We start from the raw sequence: 6,177 nt of genomic DNA, 5'->3' as shown, positions 1-6,177 counted from the left end.
AACTGCACTGAGGACACTTTATACACAACCTACAGAGGGGTCCAACATAATTCGAAATGAGAGACAGATGATAATAAAAAAATTCCTTGAAATGAAAATGAATAACAGTAAGACAGAACCAGAGTACTGTGAACGTGCCTCACTTCAAACTGTAATGGTCTGTAAAGGTTTTCATCTGCCAAGCTGGATGGACGCTGAATGTGAATTTTTTATTTATTTGTCAATTTGCCGATCTAACATTAAATGTAACTATAGACGTATAATGTTTTGTATAGTAAAGTTATTAAGTTCCCAATGTTTAATTTCCTGTTAGTTAATTAGCACGTGAAGCGGTCTGGGTTACAGTCTGAGGTAAAATGAGATAGATCCATTTAGTTGTTTAAATATTATTTTCTAAACTTTAAATGCAGTGAAGTGTTTGTTCAAGTAGACTTTGTTGCTTGTGGAAACCTCACGCGAGTCTGAAAGGTACTTAAAACTTAGTTTTATTTCCACTCTTGAAGACTGTTCACCAAAGACTAAATTTCAGTCTGGCAGGATTTCCTGCACACTCCACCACCAAAATTAGCTGTAGAGGCCAAAATGAGCATTGTGAATGTAAGGGCCTCACGTTACATTTATAACAATCATTGTTAATGTTTGAATTGTATTTTAGGGCAGTTCGTGAAGACAGATAATCAAGAGATGTTGTGACAACCTGTTCAGGAGTCAGTTCCAGATCCACCCTCCACACAAGACCTCTCTCATATGGATTGCTGTCTACTAGCATATTATGTGTTCTCTTCAGACTTAGGTGCATGCAGATATTACTCAGGGACATGAACACTTGAATAATGCAAGAATAGGGAAAGTAAGAATTACTTAAGATTTAAGAATTGAATGTTAATTGCTTAAACAAATATATATTTACTGTTTTTGTTTGTTTGTTTTGTTTTAAGCAACAACTTAAAGAGGCGCGTTCAGCGGTCTCCGTGTCGGGATAGGAAACGGTCAACAAAGTAAAATGATCTCAAACGTACGGCACGCTCTCTTCATTTTATCAAATGATCATAATCATCTATTCATTTTACGATCCTGCTACTAGCATTTTATTCAGACTAAAACCCCTTTAATTCGGGTGAGAAAGCGGGGTTTTTTTTTTTTTTTTGAGTGGCTTTTGCACATCCTGTCATGCCGGTGACTGCGTGCTGCTGCAATAGACGCATTTTGCTGCATTAAAGTTAACGATTAATCGATTAATTGATCGTTAATTTAAACGACGATCGATCATGGAAAATTATCGAAAATTGACATCCCTAGTCTGAAGTGATACTTTTTAACAGGCTTTCTAGTTTTTTTGTCAGATTTTTTTTTTTTTTAGGTCTCTAGGATCATAGGAATCAAGGGCGGTCCCCACTATAGCAATTCTGACCGTTGGCCCCCACAATGCATCAAAACAAGTGTGTGTGTGTTTTACATAAAGTTTTTTTGTTTACAGCCGGACATTAATATAAGACAATACTGCAAAAACAGTTTCCTCAAGCTGTTATATATTTATGTCATTATTTTAATTTCATATGTTGGTATTAATTCAGTGTTCATTTCAACCGAAAATGTATTTCAGCTTTAATTTGCGGTTTTTTTTAAACGGCAGGAAGCTAGTGGGCTGCCAAGTCGCGTTCACTCCAAAATGGCAGAAGCGCAGGGCTGCTGCTGGGCGCTGCTGTTACAATGGAACGTTCTATTGGCTTTCACTTCTTGTCAGAAGTTGCTTCGGATTGGAATTTCACTTAGATGGCAATACCCTGTGAAGTCCACTTCGCAGTCCACTTACGGTCAAATGGAACGCCTTCTGACAGAAATGTAATGACGTCAATGCTATAATGTCATTGGTTATCAACTCGCACGTGATATAAGACTGTTACGCTTTTTCCAAAGGTAGAGCCGCGAAGGCTGGGTATCTCCCCATAAAAATATAATCTCTGATTAGGCGCAGGTTCTTGATAAACTCGATCTAGCAGTGACGTAGCACTGTGTAGTAATACTATAAAAACGCATACTTCAGTGTCTGCATGTTTTTATTGGAAGAAATATTTACGTTTCTCTGACATCTCGGCAGTTTATGTTATAGTTTATGTACTTGACAAGTTTTGTATATTAACTCTCGGATTTTGCTGTTAATATAATACTTATCTTTTTTGTATTTACTTGTATTCTTGAAATTGTTATATGTTATTTATTAAGGTAATGATAATAGCAAACACATTAAAAAGGCATGTTTTCAACGGACAATGGTCCTCTCGATATCACACGGGACAGATTTTCACAGAAAAAAAAACAAACAAATACTGTCCCAATAATACAGCTTTTTAAAATAAGAATACAGTTACCCGTGGTTTTGTCCATATTTCAAAAGAGCATGTTTTTACTTTGTACGTCGTATTGACCCAGTGGCCTAATGGATAAGGCATCAGCCTCCGGAGCTGGGGATTGTGGGTTCGAGTCCCATCTGGGTCGACTTTGTTTGATGCACTTTTTGCACCGTATTTTCAAATAAAATGCATACTATATAAATCTGCTCATGTTTCATTCGTGACGGAATCCGCTGTAGACTCTTTTCCGCTCATATGCTCATGCACTGACTATATCTTTCCCCCCTAACGTAAACAAAGCCGATTACATTCTTGGGTACTCTCCAAAATGGCAGACTCGGGGGAGAAGAATTGTTAAATAAATTGTTATTTTTGTTTTCTTTGCGCACAAAAAGTATTCTCAAAATTGAAGTTGAACCACTGATGTCACATGGACTGTTTTACCGATGTCCTTGCTACGTTTCTGTCTGGGAACATTTCAGTTGCGTTGCTGTCTATGGAGGGTCAGAGAGCTCTCAGATTCCATCAAAAATTCTTAATTTGTGTTCCGAAGATGAACGAAGGTCTAATGGGTTTTGAACGACGTGAGGGTGAGTAATTAATGACAGAATTTTCATTTTGGGGTGGACAAACCCTTTAATTAGGAAAACGTTAGTGAAAAGCTCACTGAACAAGTCGTTGTTTTGGGTCTTAATGGATAGGATGATTTGTGAACTAAATTGACTAAATTACATCATTCAGGTTCTAACTGTCAGACTTTCATAGGTCATATTTCATACTGAAAGTTGATTTTATGAGCATAATTTCACCCCACATAACACACCTTTCTAGGACATTATATAGGCTTTGTTTTATTTAGGAATAAGTAATTTCTAAGAGATTGGTGGGAGAGATGTGAGTCTTCAATTTAAATGTAAAAGATATTGAACGGTATTGAAAGGTACAGTATGGAAAGGTTTTTAATTGTAGGCTATGCCCCAGACCTAAAAGATTTTTTTTATCTTGCGTGTTGTAGTAAGGGAAACAGGTCAATTTAGCTCAAAGGGAATCATTTATGATTTTATAGGGAATTTGGACAGAATCACTGTTTTATGGCTGATCACCGAGTCGGCCATCGATTCATTGAACGAGCCTTATAACATCAATTCTGCAATAGATATTAAAATCCGAAGTATAGTGAAAACACTATTTATTAGCACAGTAACCAGATCGACAGTTTAAGACATTAACTTGTAAGCACAAAACACAAGATACTTCTCTTTTCAATATGAATAAGACTTTATTGGATAAATCGTTGGGTTGCACCAACATGGATTAAATTAAGACAAGATTAGAGCTAATCAAGAATTTGTTGATCTGGGTTTTCTTTTAAATCGAGTTGTGTTGCACCACTTAATTTTAAACACAGATTAACAAATCTGCGATTAAAACATTAACCTGTGATTAAAACTTTCACTTGCGATTAATTCTGATTCAGTAGCCTCACTAAACTGCAACAATGTTACTTGAGTGACTACAAAAGGGCTCGTGCAAGTAATGGAATTTTAAATTTAAAAAATATATAAAATAACTGCCGTTATTAACCGCTATCAGATCATTCGCAGAAATGGCGCAGCGTATTAGAAGTTCAAACTTTACAAGCCATGAAAAAAATGTATTATATCAATGAATGGAGCAATATGGGACGATAATCGAAGACAAAAAGACAGATAACATGACAATTAAAAAACAATGTTTCTTGAGTGACTACAAAAAGGCTCGTGCAAGTAATTGAACTTTAAATTTTTAAAAATATAAAATAACTGCCGTTATTAACCGCTATCAGATCATTCGCAGAAATGGCGCAGCGCATTAGAAGTTCAAATTTTACAAGCCATGAAAAAAATGTATTAGGCTATATCAATTAATGGAGCAATATGGGACGATAATCGAAGACAAAAAGACAGATAACATGACAATTAAAAAGAAAGAAGACGCCTGGGTCCAGCTAACCGCTGATTCCAATGCTTCTGTGTTAATTAAGGACAAGCACGATGTAAATAGTCTGAAAGCCGGCTGGAAAAGCCTCAAAGCGAAAGCGAAAAAATATGCAGCACAGGAGAGAAGGGACACATATGCAACAGATAACCCCATTGCGCAACCCAATCGACGACATTCCACTGCCAACCAGCTGGAGTCACCGACATCGTCCCACAAAAGTATGTTAGCTGCATTTCATTTTCACATTTCTTTGCTCTGGACATTGTTGGTTTGATAATGCGGAACTTACAATATTTATCCTAGATGCGAATGATGACGATGAAAGGATCGGTTCCTGCACGCCTGCCGCGCCTAATAAACGTGTCAGCGTTGGAGCAGCTCAGGCACAAGATCAAGCTCAATGCTCAGAGCCCCCTGCAATGTGACAGCAAAAAAAGTGATTTCAGCGTTCTGCAGGCAGGGAAACCGCTTTTTCCAAACACCAAACACCCTCTCGACAAGACCTCTTGCTGCAATGTGACAGGTGTTGTATCGTTTCTCAGCTGGCGTTGAAGGGTTCAGGATGGGTGTCAGTAGGTAGGCGTGACAGGGGTATCCATTGTCACCTACTAGGTGGCCCTGAAATGCATGGCTTTCAAGCAGAGCGCAGAGGTGGCTGTTATCAAAGATCCTGCTATCATGTGTAGATCCTGGCCATCGAGCTACAATGTTGGTGATTTGGGCCTTCTCATCACACACAACTTGAACATTGATGGAACAGTAGCCCTTGCTGTTGCGAAACAGCTCTCCATTTTCTCCACCGGGGTTTTGAATGGGAATGTAAAGGATAAGTAGTAGTATTAGTATTTCTCCTCTTTCCTACTACTTGTTTCACTTCTGTTTCAGTTTTTATAACCATTTCTTACTATGTGTAAGTAAGTTGTTGTTTTTTAGCATGTAAGTTTGGCAGTGTTATTTTTAGGATTACTGAAACTACTGCCGTTTGATTTGTATTATTTGTATTTGTTATTTTAATTTTAGTTAAATTATGTCTGAATTTATTATGTCTGTTTAGGTCTTTTATTAAGTTTTAGTTTTATTTAAAGAAGCAAATAAAGTATAACTCGGATAAAGAAGATAATGCATCGTGTGGCCAGTTCTGCTATAGACGCGCTGCTGACGCGCCTCGAACACTTCCGCTCAGTTACCATGACAACAGCGGGCGTCCGGTTTCCGAGCAACAGGAGGAGCGCGTTCCGTTCAGCGGAGCCCACTGATCTATAATAGACAACATTATATAGATATTATATATAGATTATATAGATCCGTGTTTGTCCGGTAGCGCTGCTCGTAAAGCACTCATGGATTCCGCCTCTTCACCTGCTCTGAAAACAGACGCTCGTCTGAAGCTGAAAGTCGAACACAAACAGAAAAACGTGTTTGTAACGCAGCTGGAGGAGCACAGGTAACGTTACAGCGGTTCGTGTTACTCTAGGACGACAGGGAGCCTGTTCACCTTCACTGACGCTTGCGCTTCTTTGCTGTTTTCGTCACGACAGAGAGCAGATCGAGGAGCACATACAGCACATCCCGGTGATAGCGCAGGTGAGAGCTTGAGCGTCAACACTCTCAGGTGTGTGGGTTACCTGCGCGGTGTCTCTAATGCTGTGCTGAATGTGCTGCAGTCCTCCAGCAGGATCCTGGACACCGGCGTCCACACGCTGCAGACCACACTAGTCCTGAAGAAGCGCGCAGAGGTGGACGCACTGAACACACAGCTGATGGACACACGGCAGGAGGTTCAGGGGAGCATGAAGATCCTCCAGCAGAGACGAGCCGAGCTCCAGCAGAGACACACGGAGGTGAG

At 39.2% G+C, this 6,177-nt stretch overlaps 1 non-coding gene across 1 annotated transcript; it reads left to right on the top strand.

Annotated features, from left to right (window-relative positions):
* The first annotated feature begins 2,423 nt into the window (after nucleotides 1–2,423).
* Nucleotides 2,424–2,496, top strand: trnar-ccg (transfer RNA arginine (anticodon CCG)). Its single transcript has one exon. It is a non-coding gene; the product is annotated as a tRNA-Arg (tRNA).
* Nucleotides 2,497–6,177: the final 3,681 nt, after the last annotated feature.

The sequence above is a fragment of the Sinocyclocheilus anshuiensis genome, unplaced genomic scaffold (assembly GCF_001515605.1).
Source record: "Sinocyclocheilus anshuiensis isolate Anshui unplaced genomic scaffold, SAMN03320099.WGS_v1.1 scaffold1349, whole genome shotgun sequence".
In the NCBI taxonomy this organism is placed as follows: Eukaryota; Metazoa; Chordata; class Actinopteri; order Cypriniformes; family Cyprinidae; genus Sinocyclocheilus; species Sinocyclocheilus anshuiensis.
The sequence above is the reverse complement of the archived record's forward strand: the minus strand, read 5'-3'. Positions and strand labels throughout refer to the sequence as shown.